At 38.0% G+C, this 16,657-nt stretch overlaps 1 long non-coding RNA gene and 1 other non-coding gene across 2 annotated transcripts in view; one reads left to right on the forward strand and one right to left on the reverse strand.

The window, feature by feature from the left end:
* Window positions 1–2,936: 2,936 nt before the first annotated feature.
* The window catches only part of LOC146395475 (uncharacterized), a 45,595-nt gene continuing 31,874 nt past the window's right edge, over window positions 2,937–16,657 (forward strand). Inside the window, exon 1 of the long non-coding RNA XR_014831065.1 lies at window positions 2,937–3,115. This is a non-coding gene — a long non-coding RNA (uncharacterized LOC146395475). The remainder of the gene's footprint in view (window positions 3,116–16,657) is intronic.
* LOC146395476 (U6 spliceosomal RNA) lies at window positions 6,881–6,987 on the reverse strand. The gene has a single exon (XR_014831648.1). It is a non-coding gene; the product is annotated as a U6 spliceosomal RNA (small nuclear RNA).

The following is a 16,657-nucleotide window of genomic DNA, read 5'->3' on the forward strand; positions in this document are numbered from 1 at the left end:
CCTACGCCAGAGCCACAGCAACGCGGGATCCGAGCCGCGTCTGCAAACTACACCACAGCTCACGGCAACGCCAGATCATTAACCCACTGAGCAAGGGCAGGGACCGAACCCGCAACCTCATGGTTCCTAGTCGGATTCGTTAACCACTGCGCCACGACGGGAACTCCATAATAGGGTTTTTTAAAGATATTGTCACGTTCTACACATAGGAGTTTTACATATTTGTAAACACAGTAACTATGCATCAGAGTGCCTGTTACTCTATAGCTTGCAATAGAGTATACTGTTAGGCTTTTAAACTTTGTCATAAAGAGATGATAAATGGTATCTCAGTAGGGTTTTAATTTTTATTTCTTTTGTTTTGAGTATGGAACACTTTCAAATTTTCAAGAAATGCTTTTAAATCTGAGTGTGTGTGTGCATGTATCCTATTCACCTTATGCATGTGATGTGTGTATGCTTGCAGCTTTTGCACATTTTCAATTATGTGTTTCGTATTTGTTCTCAGTATTCAAGAAAATGTGGTATTATACATAAATTAAATATTATTCAGTCTTGAAAAGGGAGGAAAATTTGTCATTTGTAACAACAAGGATGAACCTGGAGGACATTATCTTAAATAAGATAAGTTGGACACAGAAGGGCAAATATTGTCAGGTTACAATAACATAGAGAATCTTAAACAGTCAAACCCATAGAAGGAGGGAGTAGAAAGATGGTTGCCATGGAATGGGGTGGGGCTGGGGGAACCTGGAAAATATTAGTCAAAGGGTACAGATTTTCGATTTGCAAGATGGGCAAGTCCTGGAGATAGAGCAGAGAGCCTGTAGTTAATCATACTGTATGGTATACTTAAAAACTTGCTAAGAGTGTACATCTTATATTGTAATAGTGTCACACATAAAAACAACAATAAAGAGGATAGGAAGAAACTTTGGAAGGTGACAGATATATTTAGAGCAAAGATTATAGTGATGATTTCATGGATGTATGCTTATCCCCCATGCATCAAGTTGCATACATCAAATATGTATAGTTTTTTATTCTAGTCATACCTCAATTAAGTGATTTTAAAATATTTATATATTTGTGAGATGGGCTCTTTTTCTAGTATATTAGTTGCAAATGTATTAGTCTATTAATGTATCCATATTTTTATTTACAGTTTAGAAAGTCTTCTCCTGCACCCAGATTAAAGGGAATCTACACATGGTTTTGTTTATTGATTGTATAATTTCATTTTTTTACATTTAGGTAACATCAATTTGATGTTTATTCTAGAAGTGTTTTATGTATTTGATTATATCAGTATTCTTTTGAAAAATGACTATACAGTTCTGCCAACATCATTTAATGAAAGGTCCATTTTTTACTTAACTGTTCGAGATCCCACCTTACTTATATGTGAACATTTCTCTCTCTATTTGGGAACATTTATGGACTGAACTATTCCTTGGGTTTATAGTCATAAGAATAGTTTATCATGGGTTTTGCTATCCAACAAATCTATAGTACCTTCATAGCTCAACTTTGAGAGTTTTCTATTGTTTCATACTAATTTTTCTATGTAAACTTTAAAGTCAACTGGTACATATGTGAGGGAAGCATATGTTGTATTTATTAGAATTTCACGGAATAGACATGTTGTTAAGAGGATTTCTCTGCTGACTGTGCTTACACAGACTGGTGGTGAAGATTGTGAGCAATAATGGAAGCAGCACGATCATTTGATGTTGAAACAATCCTAGTGAAAAATGGTTTAAGACTCGGACTAGGTTAGTGACACTGGACATGGACTATTGCTCAGATTTTGGACATATGTTGAAAGAGAGATTTTCTGACAAATTGCATGTGAGGTGCTGAAGTCAATTATGTGTACAAATATTTTGGCCTTAGCAATGAGAAGGATGAAATTATTCTCTCCTGAAAAATGGAAAGCTGGGAAGAACTAAGTTTGGTGAAAATAGTAAATTTGAGAAGTTTCAAGGTTTTGTTTTTGTTTTTGTTTTTTTGCCCGGCCCGTGGCTTGTGGAAGTTCCTAGGTCAGGGATTAAATTCACTCCACAACAGCGAATCAAGCCACTGCACTGGCAATGCTGGATCCTTAACCCATTGTGCCACAGGAGAACTCCTGTTTTTTTGTTTTGTTTTTAATATTTAAGTGGGTTTGGAGTAGAAATGTATGAGCCTGGAATTTGGGGGAGAAATTTGGGTTGCAGTCTTGCTATTTCAACTGTTGCTGTCTGCTACCCAAATGACTTATTTTCTTCCATTGTATGTATTTATCTCCTTAAACTTGTCTCTTATCTTTCATTGTCAAAATTACTTGCATCCACTATTTGAAGGCTATATTGAGTATATGCTATATTATATACTATATTTGCCTAAAAGAACTTTAATTTACATTCTCAAAAATCCAATAGATTGTCTAGAGTGTAAACCTGGCAGGGGCTATGAATTGATCACCCCAGTTCTAATTTTTGTGTATAGAACAACAGAAAATGGACACATGAAAGTCCAGGCAGTGTAAAGTGGCTAAAGGCAAGGGAACACAAAGTGGAAAGATCATAGTCAGTACATAATAGATAGATAGATAAATAGTTGATCTGGTGCTATTTCACTAAGCATTTCAAACCAATATAACAAAATCAAAAAACCTTTCAATTTTCTTCACTAATAATAAAATGATAAGATGATAATGTAAAAAATAAAATCAACAATTTTTTGCTTCATATTGGAATGTATTATGATCTTTCTAGCCCTTTATATAGACAATGACTAAGAGGAGCCATCAAAGGGAGGAGGGATTCTGGCTAACCCTACTTACCAGGCTTCTTACTGAAGGCAGGCCAGAGTAATCAGACATTATCTGGGGAAGGCAGAGGTCGAGGAAACAGATTAGGGGATTCTGGTTAAACTGGTTTAGCAGGATTTTTGCTAAAATTTGGCAATGCAGATATGAACATGGAAATCTGAAAGTCAGAATCTATTTGAGAAGAAAGTTCAGAGGAGCCTAAGTAGAGTTTGGTCAAGGAGAGAATCTTTATCACAACCACTCTCCAAAAGCCGTCATCAGCTTTATGTTTCTCTATAGCCCTTACCAGCTTCTAAGACAGTAAGTAATTATTCATTTTGTTATTGTCTCTTTCCCATGATAACATGCAAATTCTAACAGAGGTTGTATTTTTCTATCTAATCTAATGTTTGCTATTGACTCATCAACTAGAATATTTACTGCCTATAGTAGATGTTCTCTAAACATTTATTGACTAATAATCTATTCCATAGTTTTTATTGGGTCTTTGGAATGAAATAATTCATGAAATGTACTTCTAATGGAATAAACTTTTAATAAATAACAGCCGTGATTATTTTGTGTATTGTATTTTAAGAAGTGAGATACAGAATGGGTTCATATAATGCTGTAGAAAGTGAGAATTGAGCACTTGGCTAACTATCCTGAATAAGAGGTGCTATTAGTTTACTGTTTTGCCTCTTAAATACATTTGATTTCACTGCTGCTACAAATAGTAAATGCAAGAATTCACTGATTTTATTTCTGTGAATGTTTCTCCTCTTTTCCACTTAAAGTACCTGAGGTACTGCTGATAAGCAGGCATGAGGTTTGACAAATATTCTCTAATTTTCTCCTGCTTTTTAAGTATGCGCAACACAGGAAAAAAATCAGGAAGCCAGAATCTTTGCCATGTCGTCAATAAAAGAATAAAAGGAGGCCCTACCTAAAGAGTATTTCTAGTTGAAATGCATGTTTGCATGTGTACATAATAAGCATTATACTTCTGAATAACAAATTCATGGGTTTCAGGTACTCTGGGAAGAACAATTACAATGTATCAATCAATGATTTGCCTAAATTTGAGTGACAGATTTCTAAGAGCTTAGGGCATTTTAAACAAGCACCCCCTGAGCCCTTGCTGAGGTTACTGTATCAGAAAGACATGAATTCAGTAATGCATTTAGACGAATTTTAAAACAGTATACAGTATTATGGATATGTTAGAAACATATCCTGACTGTAGATTTCAAATAAGTCTTAGGTCTATGAAGGGACCCCAGAAGATGAGATGGTCAAGTCGAGATTGTAGAAGTAAGCTGATATTATGCCAGGTAGAGGAAGTGCAAGAGGAGTTTGTGATGTATTTAAGTGATCACTACGGAAAGTTGAAGAGTGGTCTAACTAAAGCAGAGGCCTTTGATGGAAGAGAGGCGAGGTCATTATATTTCTCTTAAAAATCTTTTTGATCTTTAAAAAAAGAAGGGATACAAATATAGGGTTAGGGAACTGGTATCTTGTAACATATCTGATTGCTGAGGTGCTGTTTTTGCTACAAATTAAAGATATCCTAAAAGTGGTGTGTGATGAGGGTAGTGATGAGGCTCAGGAAAAGAATAGTCTTTGTGTGTGTGTGTGTGTGTGTTTATAAATATATATATGTATATACATACACACACTAATATATGTACATACATGCATACATATGTATATGCAGGAATATATGAAAGTTTATAATTTATTTTGAAGACAAATGAAACCCTTTGAAGGAAAAATATGGCATCCCTGAAGAAAGAGCAAGAGCATAAGAGACCATATGAAGACTAGTGTGGGTTACCTGAACTAGAGTTAAGAGAAGTAAATGATTGGCTATGTGGGGTGTACAAGGAAGAGGGATCAATTCCCAGCTCATTTCTGGTTTGGGAAATTGAGTGAATATTTACTACTATAGGAACAACAGAGGGAGAATAAGTGTGGATAGAAAGGGAAATGATGAGTTCAGTTTTAAGGAGAAATGCAGGCGATGGCTAGCACACATGGAGCTCAGGAGAGAGATCTCAGCTAAAGATACATATTTGTCACCAGAAATATACATATAGTATTCTGTTTCTACTTCAACAGGTTGCAGTAAATACGGTTCTGACACTGAACACCAAGAGTTAGCTTCAGACTCCAAAGGTCTTGTTCCAGATTTTAGCAGGAAGGCTTTCAGCTTTTCTCCATTGAACAAATTATATTGGCTGTGGGTTTGTTTGTTTGTTTGCTGTTGAGTTGTATGAGTTGATTGTATATTTTGGAGATTAAGCACTTGGCAGTTGCATCATTTGAAACTATTTTCTCCCATTCCATAAGTTGTCTTTTCATTTTTTTTTTAAATGATTTCTTTTGCTGTGCAAAAGCTTTTATGTTTCATTTGGTCCCATTGGTTTATTTTTGGTTTTATTTCTATCACCTTGGGACAATGAACTAAGAAAACATTTGTGCAGTTGATGTCAGAGAGTGTTTTGTCTATGTTCTTTTCTAGGAGTTGTATGTTTAAGTCTTTAAGCCATTTTGAGTTTATTTTTGTGCTTGGTGTTGAGGGTGTGTTCTAGTTTCATTGATTTACATGCAGCTGTTCAGTTTTCCCAGCCTCACTTGCTGAAGAAACTTTTCTTTTGCCCATTTTATATTCTTGCCTTCTTTGTCAAAGATTAATTGACTAATATCTGGATTTATTTCTGGGCTCTCTATTCTGTTCCATCCATTCTGTATGTTTGTTTTTGTATCAGTACCACACTGCCTTGATAACTGTAGCTTTGTAGTACTGTTTGGAATCTGGGAGAGTTATGCCTTCTGCTTGTTTTTTTTCTTTCTTTTTCCCTCAGGATTGCTTTGGTAATTCTGGGTCTTTTTTGATTCCATATAAATTTTTGGATTGTTTGTTCTTGTTCTGTGAAAAATGTCATGGGTAATTTAATAGGGATTACTTTGGTTAGTGTGGCCACTTTAATGATTTTAATTCTTCCAATCCAGGAGCATGCAATATAATTCAATTTCTTTGAATTCTCTTTAATTTCCTTGATAATATTTCATAGTTCTCAGAATTTTCCTTAATAATATTTCATAGTTCTCTTTAATTTCCTTGATAATATTTCATAGTTCTCAGAATATAAGTCTTTCCCCTCCTTGGTCTGTTTTATTCCTAGGTATTTAATTTTTTAGGCTGCATTTTTTTTTTTTTTTTTTTTTTGTGATTTCTTGGGCTGCTCTGGCGGCATATGGAAGTTCCCAGGCTAGAGGTCTAATCAGAGCTGTAGCTGCCAGCCTATGCCAGATCTACAACAATGCAGGATCCGAGCCACATCTGCAACCTATACCACAGCTCATGGCAACGCCAGATCTTTCACCCACTGAGCAAGGCCAGGGATGGAGCCTGCAACCTCATGGTTTCTAGTTGGATTCGTTAACCACTGAGCCACAATGGGAACTCCCTAGGGTGCAGTTTTAAAAGGTATTTTTTTTATATTCGTTTTCTAATATTTCACTGTTAGTATGCAGAAATACAACCAATTTATGAATATTAATCTTGTATCCTGCTACTATGCTGAATTCATTGATCAGTTTGAGTGGTTTTTGTATGGAGTCCTTAGGGTTTTCTATATATGGTATCATGTCATATGCATATAGTGACTTTTTTACCTCTTCTCTTCCAATTTGGATGTGTTTTATTTCTTTTGTTTGTTTGATTGCTGTGGCTAGGACTTCCAAGACTATGTTGAATAAAAGTGGTGCAAATGGGCATTCTTGTCTTGTTCCAGATTTTTGAAAGAAGGCTTTCAGCTTTTCTGTGTTTAGTAAATTATATTGGCTGTGGGTTTGTTATAAATGGCTTTTATTATGTTAAGATATGTTCCCTCTATACCCACTTTGGTAAGAATTTTTATCATAAATGGATATTGGATTTTGTCAAATGCTTTTTATACATTTATTGAGATGATCATGTAGTTTTTGACTTTTCTTTTTTTAATGTAGTGTATGACATTAATTGATTTACATATGTTGAACCATCCTTGTGAACCTGGGAAGGAATAGATTTGGTCATGGAAAAATATGGAAGCCTTCATGAATTTGCATGTCATACTTGCCCAGGGGCCATGCTAATCTTCTCTTTATCATTCCACTTTTACTATATGTGCTGCTGAAGTGAGCACTTGACAGCATTCTTTATTTATTTTTTAATCTGCATTCTCAGCATATGCAAGTTCCTGGGCCAGGGATCGAACCTGTGCCACAGCAGTGACCTAAGCCACCTCAGTGACAATGCTGGATCCTCTGCCTTCTACACCACAAGGGAACTTCAGCAGCATTCTTAATTTTCTAATACATGTAAGCATTTCAGAATTTACCTGGTCAACTATAGCATGTACACACAGCTATATTCCTAAGATTCAGGGCATTTGTGCAAATAGTGTGAACTTTAAGTTTTAGGGAAAGGTGTGTGTGCAATGCGTAGAGGTCTCATTTTGGAAATAGTTAGGAAAAATAAACCAACTCAATATTCACAGTGTGTGTCCCAGAGGTTTTTTGATCAGCACTAAATAACTGTTTAAGCTGAGGAGTTCACAAAAAGGGCAAGGACTCATTTATCTCTCTCATGCCAGGACACTGAGTTGGTAAAAGAGTCAGGTACATTCTGGCCCAAATAGTTCATCTTTCTGATGGTAATCTCCTAAGCAGTACTTGAGTCTCTTAAATATTCCTTATCTACATAGTACCTGGATTTATGGCTTTCAGAGACACCATGCATGGTGGTAGTTTGAGTTTTGGGGGTATTGTATATATTTAGAGTGGAGATAACCACTCCATTTACCTAAATTGCAGTTTTTAATGGCTTAATTGTGAGAAAATCAGTGTCCATTATCAGGCAGAATGTCTCAGGAAAGCAGAGCCTGCATATAGTAAGGCTTACATGATATATAATCATACATTTGTCTGCATACGTGAGGACACAGGCACACACCTACAGGGACTTGAACTTCACGCTCTCATTGTTGCTCATAAGGCTAGTGGTAGGTTCAGTCTATCTTCTGATCTTGACTGGGCTCAGCTACACGTTTGCAGTCAACGTGCATCAGATTGTATATCTACTGATGTAGACTGGACCTTCTCATAGTTGTAAGTCAGCTGGCTGACAATCTAGGATGATCTTGTCTAGGACCATTAGCAAGACATTCTTACATCTCTTACCTTCTAGTAGGTTCTACAGTATTTCTCATTTGTGTTTCATGGGAAGAATTCCAAGAGATATTGAAAGAACCTAGGCCCAGAACATCATTTCCGCTAAATGCTATTGGTCAAATGAGTCACAGGCCAACTCAGATTTAAGCAACTCCCAGCTCTAAGTAGCATTTCCGTAGAAAGGACTGCACCACACTTCCCATGATATCATTTTGATTAATTCTCTAATCAATACATGTAACTATCAGCAGGTTGACTGATTATTTACACTTCTATGTTTTTATTTATTTATTTATTTATTTTCCCACTCTACAGCAAGGGGATCAAGTTATCCTTATATGTATACATTACAATTACATTTTTTCCCCCCACCCTTTGTTCTGTTGCAACATGAGTGTCTAGACAAAGTTCTCAATGCTACTCAGCAGGATCTCCTGGAAAATCTATTCTAAGTTGTATCTGATAAGCCCAAGCTCCCCATCCCTCCCACTCCCTCCCCCTCCCATCAGGCAGCCACAAGTCTTTTCTCCAAGTCCATGATTTTCTTTTCTGTGGAGATGTTCATTTGTGCTAGATATTAGATTCCAGTTATGAGTGATATCATATGGTATTTGTCTTTGTCTTTCTGGCTCATTTCACTCAGTATGAGAGTCTCTAGTTCCATCCATGTTGCCGCAAATGGCATTATGTCATTCTTTTTTATGGCTGAGTAGTATTCCATTGTGTATATATATCACTTCTTCCGAATCCGATCATCTGTGGATGGACATTTGGGTTGTTTCCATGTCCTGGCTATTGTGAATAGTGCTGCAATGAACATGCGGGTGCATGTGTCTCTTTTAAGTAGAGTTTTGTCCGGATAGATGCCCAAGAGTGGGATTGCGGGGTCATATGGAAGTTCTATGTATAGATTTCTAAGGTATCTCCAAACTGTTCTCCATAGTGGCTGTACCAGCTTACATTCCCACCAACAGTGCAGGAGGGTTCCCTTTTCTCCACAGCCCCTCCAGCACTTGTTCTTTGTGGATTTATTAATGATGGCCATTCTGACTGGTGTGAGGTGGTATCTCATGGTAGTTTTGATTTGCATTTCTCTTATAATCAATGATGTTGAGCATTTTTTCATGTCTTTGCTAGCCATCTGTATATCTTCCTTGGAGAAATGTCTATTCAGGTCTTTTACCCATTTTTCCATTGATTGATTGGCTTTTTTGCTGTTGGGTTGTATAAGTTGTTTATATGTTCTAGAGATTAAGCCCTTGTCAGGTGTATCATTTGAAACTATTTTCTCCCATTCTGAAAGTTGTCTTTTTGTTTTCTTTTGGGTTTCCTTTGCTGTGCAAAAGCTTTTCAGTTTGATGAGGTCCCATGGGTTTATTTTTGCTCTAATTTCTATTGCTTTGGGAGACTGACCTGAGACAATACTCATGATGTTGATGTCAGAGAGTGTTTTGCCTATGTTTTCTTCTAGGAGTTTGATGGTGTCCTGTCGTATATTTAAGTCTTTCAGCCATTTGGAGTTTATTTTTGTGCATGGTGTGAGGGTGTGTTCTAGTTTCATTGCTTTGCATGCAGCTGTCCAGGTTTCCCAGCAATGCTTGCTGAATAGACTTTCTTTTTCCCATTTTATGTTCTTGCCTCCCTTGTCAAAGATTAATTGACCCTAGGTGTCAAGGTTTATTTCTGGGTTCTCTATTCTGTTCCATTAGTCTGTCTGTCTGTTTTGATACCAGTACCACACTGTTTGGATGACTGTGGCTTTGTAGTATTTCTTGAAGTCTGGGAGAGTTATGCCTCCTGTTTGGTTTTTGTTTCTCAGGATTGCTTTGGCGATTCTGGGTCTTTTGTTGTTCCATATAAATGTTTGGATTGTTTGTTCTAGTTCTGTAAAAAATGTCGTGGCTAATTTGATAGGGATTGCATTGAATCTGTAGATTGTTTTGGGTAGTATGGCCATTTTTGCAATATTGATTTTTCCAATCCAGGAACATGGAATATCTTTCCATTTCTTTACATCTTCTTTGATTTCTTTGATTAAAGTTTTATAGTTCTTGGCATATAGGTCCTTTGCCTCCTTGGTCAGGTGTATTCAAGGTATTTGATTTTGTGAGGTGCAATTTTAAAAGGTTTCGTATTTTTGTATTCCTTTTCTAATATTTCATTGCTGGTATACAGAAATGCAACTGACTTCTGAATGTTAATCTTATATCCTGCTACTGTGCCGAATTTATTAATCAGTTCAAGGAGTTTTGGGGTTGAGTCTTTAGGGTTTTCTATGTATAGTATCATGTCATCTGCATACAGTGACAGTTTTATTTCCTCTCTTCCTATATGGATGCATTTTTTTTCTTTTGTTTGTCTGATTGCTGTGGCTAGGATTTCCAAAACTATGTTGAAGAGCAGTGGTGAGAGTGGGCATCCCTGTCTTGTTCCAGATTTGAGTGAGGAGGCTTTCAGTTTTTCCCCATTGAGTATTATATTTGCTGTGGGTTTATCATAATTGGCTTTGATTATATTCAGGAATGTTCCCTCTATACCCACTTTGGCAAGGGTCTTGATCATGAATGGATGTTGTACTTCAATGCTTTTTCTGCGTCTATTGAGTTGATCATATGATTTTTGACTTTTGTTAATGTGGTGTATGGTGTTGATTGATTTGCGTATGTTGAACCATCCTTGTGAACCTGGGATGAACCGTACTTGGCCATGGTGTATAATTTTTTTGATATGTTGTTGGATTCAGTTGGCTAAGATTTTGTTGAGAATTTTTGCATCTATATGCATCAATAATATTGGGCGGTAGTTTTCTTTTTTGGTGGTATCTCTGCCTGGTTTTGGAATGAGGGTGATGGTGGCATCATAGAATGTCTTTGGGAGTATTCCTTCTTCTTCAACCTTTTGAAAGAGTTTATGGAGGATGGGCACCAATTCCTCCTTATATGTTTGATAGAATTCACCTGTGAAGCCATCTGGTCCTGGACTTTTATTTGCAGGGAGTGTTTTTATGACCTCTTCAATTTCATTTCTAGTGATCAGTCTGTTCAGTTGGTCTGTTTCTGCTTGATTCAGTTTTGGCAAGCTGTAAGATTCTAGAAAATTGTCCATTTCTTCCAGATTGTCAAACTTGTTGCCATACAGTTGTTCATAGTATTCTCTTATGTTTTTTTGTATTTCTGCTGTATCCGTTGTGATTTCTCCTTTTTCATTTATAATTTTGGTTATTTGGGTTCTTTCTCTCCTCTTTCTAGTGAGTCTGGCCAGGGGTTTGTCAATTTTGTTCACCTTTTCAAAGAACCAGCTCTTGGTTTTATTAATTTTCTCTATTGTTTTTTGAGTCTCTATTTTATTGATTTATTCTTTGATCTTTATAATTTCCTTCCTTCTGCTGACTTTAGGACTTTTTTGTTCTTCTTTTTCTAATTCGTTTAGGTAGAGGGTTAAGTTGTCAATTTGGGATCTTTCTTCTTTTTTGAGAAAGGCCTGGATTGGTATAAATTTCCCTCTGAGCACTGCTTTCGTAGCATCCCATAGGTTTTGAGAGGTTGTGTCTTCATTATCATTTGTTTCAAGGTAGTTTTTAATTTCCTTCTTGATTTCCTCATTGACCCATTGGTTTTTTAATAGCATGTTGTTTAGTCTCCATGTAGTAGGTTTTTTCTCTTTGCTTTTCCCATGGTTGATTTCTAATTTCATGGCATTGTGGTCAGAGAAGATACTTGAGATAATTTCTACGCTCCTAAATTTATTGAGATTCGCTTTGTGTCCCAATATGTGGTCGATTCTTGAGAATGTTCCATGAGCATTTGAGAAGAATGTGTATTCTGCTTTTTTTGGATGTAGTGTCCTGAAGATATCAATTAAGTCTAACTTTTCTATTGTTTCCTTTAGGATCTCTGTTGCTTTATTGGTTTTCTGTCTAGAGGATCTGTCCATTGATGTGAGGGGGGTATTTTAGGTCTCCTACTATGATTGTATTCTCATCAATATCTCCCTTTATGTCTGTTAATATTTGTTGTATGTATCTGGGTGCTCCTATATTTGGGGCATATATGTTGACGATAGTAACATCCTCTCCTTGGATGGATCCCTTAATCATTAAATAGTGGCCTTCTTTGTCTTTCTTTATGTCTTTTGTTTTAAAGTCTATTTTGTCTGATATGAGCGTTGCGACTCCTGCTTTTCTGTCATGTCTATTGGCGTGAAATATTTTCCTCCACCCTTTCACTTTCAATCTATATGTATCTTTTGTCCTAAGGTGAGTTTCTTGTAGGCAGCATATTGAAGGTTTTTGCCTTTTTATCCACTCAGCCAATCTGTGTCTTTTGATTGGGGCATTCAGTCCATTGACATTTAAGGTGATAATTGATAGATGATTATTTATTGCCATTTGAACCTCGTGTTCCCGTTGATTCTATGGTTCTCCATTCTTCCTTTCTTTTTTTTTTTTTTTTTTGGTTGGATGGTCTCCTGTTATTATCTGCTTGAGTGTTTTTTTTTTTTTTTTCATTTATTGGGAATGCAATATTTGGTTTTAGCTTGTGGTTGCCTTGTTATTTTAAGTATGCTAACCCCTTCCTATAGTTGTGTGTTTTGGCCTGATGGTCCTGTAGGTTCAAACACTTTATTACTATACTAAAATTAAGACGAGAAACATACAAACAAACAAACAAAAAGGGTTATTTATTTCCTAACATCCCTTGCCCATATTTTATGATTTTGATGACTTTTGTATTTTTTTCTTTTTAATTTTATTTTGTTTGAAGCATGTTCATGATTAAATCTGTATGCTGGCTTATTTGAGTGACTGCTCTCTGATTGCAGTTTCCTCAGTCCTAGTTCTTCCTCTTCCTTTTTTTTTTTCATTTCTTATTTCCTCCCTTTCCTTCCCTTCTTTTAGGTTTAGAGAAGCCCTTTCAGTATTTATTTTAGCCTGGGTTTTGTATTGCTGTATTCTTTTAGTTTTTGTTTGATGGAAAAAATTTTTATTTCCCCTTCTAGTTTAAATGATATTCTTGCTGGATAGAGTATGCTAGGTTGCATATTTTTTTCCTTTTAGCACTTTAAATATCTCTTGCCATTCCCTCCTGGCCTGTAGTGTTTCTGTAGAGAAATCAGCTGATAATCTTATGGAGGTTCCCTTGTAGGTAACATTCTGCTTTTCGCTTGCTGCCTTTAGGATCCTCTCTTTATCACTTACTTTTGCCATTTTTATTACAATGTGTCTTGGTGTGGGTCTATTTGGGTTCAACTTGTTTGGGGCCCTCTGTGCTTCCTGTATCTTGAACTCAGTATCCTTTAGATTTGGGAAGTTTCCAGTGATAATTTGTTCAAATATATTTTCCATCCCCTTATCTTTCTCTACTCCTTCTGGAATTCCTATTGTGTGTAGATTGGCCCACTTTATATTATCCCATAGGTCTCTTATATTGCTTTCCTGTTTTTTGATTTGGTTTTCTGTCTGCTGACCTGATTGGGTGATTTCCATTATTCTATCTTCCACATCACTGATTCGTTCTTCTGCATTATTCATTCTGGTTTTTACTGCCCTTAGTTCAGTTTGTACCTCTGCAAGTGAATGTTCTAGTTTATCCTGACTCCTCCTTGTATTTTCGAGTTCCTTTCTGAGGGTATCTTCATTACTGTTCATATCTTCTCTTAATTCCTTCAGTATTTTCACTATTTCTCTTTTGAACTCCAGGTCTGTCAGACTGCAGAGATCTGTTTCATTGTTGACTGTTTTAGGTGAGTTCTCCTGTTGGTTTGACTGGGGGTGGTTTCTCAGCTTCTTCATCTTGCTTGTTGTTTTCTTTTTCCTGAGGGAGTTGTACTCTCTGTGACCTGGCAGTGTTTGCCTGTCACTGCCATGGAATTTTTCCTGAGGGCTGGCGTTGTTGTTCAGTTTTTTTGAGGCAGTGTGGCTTTTCCGGAGTGTTGATGGGGCTAACAGGGTTTTTTTGAAGCAAAGGAGGACTTCCTGAGGGCAGACAGGACTGGGATGTCCACACCACGATGGTAGCTGATTTCACTCTATCAGGCAGAGCTTGCTCTGGTGTTTTTAGGCTGTGGGGTTCTTTCAGGGGGTTGTTGGTGTTGGGCAGCTGTTCCTCAGGAGTGCAGGGCCCCCTGTGGGCTGGAGCAGCTATCCGGTCACTGAGAACATAAGAGGCTCTTCCCTAGGGCAGCCCAACTCAGAAGGACAGCCTGAGATTGTAGGCAGATCTTTTCACAGTCTGGCCGAGCTTGTTGTAGCTTTTCTGGGCTGTAGGGGGTCCTGCAGAGAGCTGGCAGTCCTTTGCAGCTGTTCTCCAAGACTGCAGCACCCCTTGAGGGCTTTGGAAGCTAGCTGGGCCGCTGAAAACCTAAAAGGCTCCTCCCCAGGGCAGCCTGACTCAGAAACACCATCTGAGATCTTTTCACGGCCTGGCCAGGCTTGTTGTAGCTTTTCTGGGGTGCAGGGGGTCCTGCAGAGAGCTGGCAGTCCTATGCAGCTGATCCGCTAGAGCTCGGCACCCCCTGAGGGCTTGGGCAGCTAGCTGGGCCGCTGAAAATCCATGAGGCTCCTCCCCAGGGCAGCCCTACTCAGAAAGACCATCCGAGAATTAGGCAGATCTTTTTATGGCCTGGCTAGGCTTGTTCTAGCTTTTCTGGGCTGCAGGCCTTTTCTTGGGGTCTGGTGGTGTTTGGTGCTGCTCTGCAGGGGTGTAGTCCCTCCAAAGGGCAAGCAGGCCTGTGCAGGGACAGCCCCTGCGGTGGTAGGCTTCAGTCAATTGTTGAGGCCAGCCCTCCTGGATGGCAGGCAGCCCCAGGTCCGGCGAGTGCGTAGGGGGTGGCAGGGGTGGGGGGAGGGGATGCACTGGGAAGCACAGCTTTCTGCTAGCTAGTGGGCCTGTAAGCTTGCTGCGGCGTGGGGGGTATTCTATGGGGACCCACCCCTTCTTCTCTCCCCTCCCCAGCATGGGCGCAGACCAGGCTCTTCTCCCAGGTTCCCTCTGAGGCGGCTTTCCACTTCCCTGCCCCTAGAGTATTGCTCCCTTCCTCTGCGACAGCTTTGTTTTCTAGTCTCCCAGGCAGTCTCTGCCCCGTCAAACTTGACAGACCGGTTTCTAGACCTCCCAAGCAGTCTCCGCTCCGCCCCTCCCCCTCAGCCCTTTCTCAGGGAGTAACCTTCGGAGCCGAGGTCTCGGTGCCCAGCCGCCACCCAGGCATCTCAATTTTTGGTGACTGTGCCCATAGTTCAGATGGTCCGTTCGGTTCTTGATCGGCTTTTCAGTACTCCAACTTACTGCTGCACTCTTCTCTGCATCTGGAGATTCCTCCAGTTTGTTTGATCTTTCCCCTGAGTAGGTGACTTTCCAGGGTGCAGGATCCCTTTCTCCTCCGCAGTTCCCTTTCGGTAGTGCCCATCCAGCTCGGATTCACCTTCTATCACTCTCCTCTTTTCTCTTGTTTTACCTGGTAATGTCACGAACTTCTTGTTGGAGTTTAGGTTCTTCTGCAAGTGATTGGTTGCTGTTCTGTGCGAGTCACTTATCTTGTAGATGTGCTTTTTTTGTTGTGTTTGTGGGAGAGGGCGAGCGTGTCCCCCTACTCTTCCACCATCTTGTCTGCCGCCCCCACTTCTATGTTTTAATTATTCTTGTCTACATTCCTGGAGAAGGGTCAAAATCATTTATACTTATGCTCTAGCAAGTGAAATATTTCAAATCTAGGATTGAAAAGGAAACAGGTGGGGTAAATAAAACAGAGCTGATTTTATCATATTTATGAACATAAATGAAAGCAGTCAAAATGAAAGACTATGCATCTGAACTGAACAATTTTTCACTGGTTTATTCATTATTAACAGAAAAATTAAAAAAATCATTAAACCTTAAATATGCCTTCAATTATCAAATTATTCGTTGTAACATATATCATCAAAGTTTCTTTTTTTAAACACACCCAGACTTTACGAAATAAAGCTAGATTTCTTAACTGTTAGTTTTATTCTGATGTCTGTACTTTATCCATGGAGGATGAACTAAATTATTCACTTTAAATGGGGAAATATATTAATAAATTCCAATCACTTCTATTCTGTGAATCATCTCTTTTGCACTGTAAAAAAATTAATGTCTTGCCCCACCCTGAATAATTTATGTACTCTCCTTAGTTTAAGCAGCAGCATAATGAATGTACCGCATCCCTGGCAAGTTGAAGATTCTGTTCACAAAGTGTTATACATTTTTTAAGAGTTACAATTTGTTTCTAAGTATCTGTCTTCTAATTATCAAAGAGGCTATCATTCAATCAGTGCAATCTAAAGATTTTTCATTTTTTGTTTTTTCAGATTTATGACTGATCTAATGTACTATGTTCTTCATCAGAGTTAACTAGGCAAATATAATGTTTAATTAAAAAAATTCTCTAAACATGAGAACTTCTGTTTAATACAGATTTAAGCCTAGTGATCCTTGAGGTGGATACCTGGAGTTCTTATCCTGGTTCACTTTAAATAGCAATAAGAATGTGGGCGAATAGTGTTTTTCCCTTGGAATACTGTTTCATGATGGAAATAGTAAAAATTGTTAATCTTATAGGTTTGATATAGGGATTAAAACATGCAAAGATCATAAATCAGTTAGGACAGTGCTTAGCAATTGA

Source organism: Sus scrofa, chromosome 16 (genome assembly GCF_054392235.1).
Source record: "Sus scrofa isolate SSC_HxYL_T2T_F1_AM1 chromosome 16, Sscrofa_HxYL_maternal_Yorkshire_Landrace_v2.0, whole genome shotgun sequence".
Lineage (NCBI taxonomy): Eukaryota > Metazoa > Chordata > Mammalia > Artiodactyla > Suidae > Sus > Sus scrofa.